This window comes from Salmo trutta, chromosome 14 (genome assembly GCF_901001165.1).
Source record: "Salmo trutta chromosome 14, fSalTru1.1, whole genome shotgun sequence".
In the NCBI taxonomy this organism is placed as follows: domain Eukaryota; kingdom Metazoa; phylum Chordata; class Actinopteri; order Salmoniformes; family Salmonidae; genus Salmo; species Salmo trutta.
The window spans coordinates 82,446,908-82,447,583 of record NC_042970.1 but is presented as its reverse complement, the minus strand read 5'-3'; positions in this window follow the sequence as shown (position 1 = coordinate 82,447,583).

Sequence of the window (676 nt, the reverse complement as noted above, 5' to 3'; positions counted from 1 at the left end):
AACCACGGTTAGTTCTAACCGAGCTACCAGAGGGAGAGAGCCACGCCTGCAGGCGGGACTAGTCTCCTCTCCAGCCACTAGCCGCTCTGAGCGCACTCTGTTTGGGCGTGACCGAGGAGCAAGAGGCGGGCCGGGCACTTGGAAGACTTCAGTTGTCAATCAAAATATTAACTAAATCTTCAGAAAAGCAAATTATTATTATACATTTCTATCAACTGTCATTGTATGCATAATAATTTATCCCAAATAAGTTTACAATGAAAATGTATATTAACTAATATATTTTAATAAGGTATTTGTTCACTAATACATGTATTAATAGGTGAATAAGTAGCTCGGGGAGATGATAGTTCCCTCGGTTGGAACGTTGCGCGCGTTCTGTTCTGCGTTCTGGAATGTTGGCGGCCGCGGTTCCTTGCAGACAGATGTTGGAGCAGCGCATGACAGCGGCTGCCAACGAGAGGAGATGACAGATCACACACACACACACACACACACACACACACACACACACACACACACACACACACACACACACACACACACACACACACACACACACACACACACACACACACACACATACACACACACACACACACACACACACACACACACACACACACACACACACACACACACACACACATACACACACACACACACACACACACAC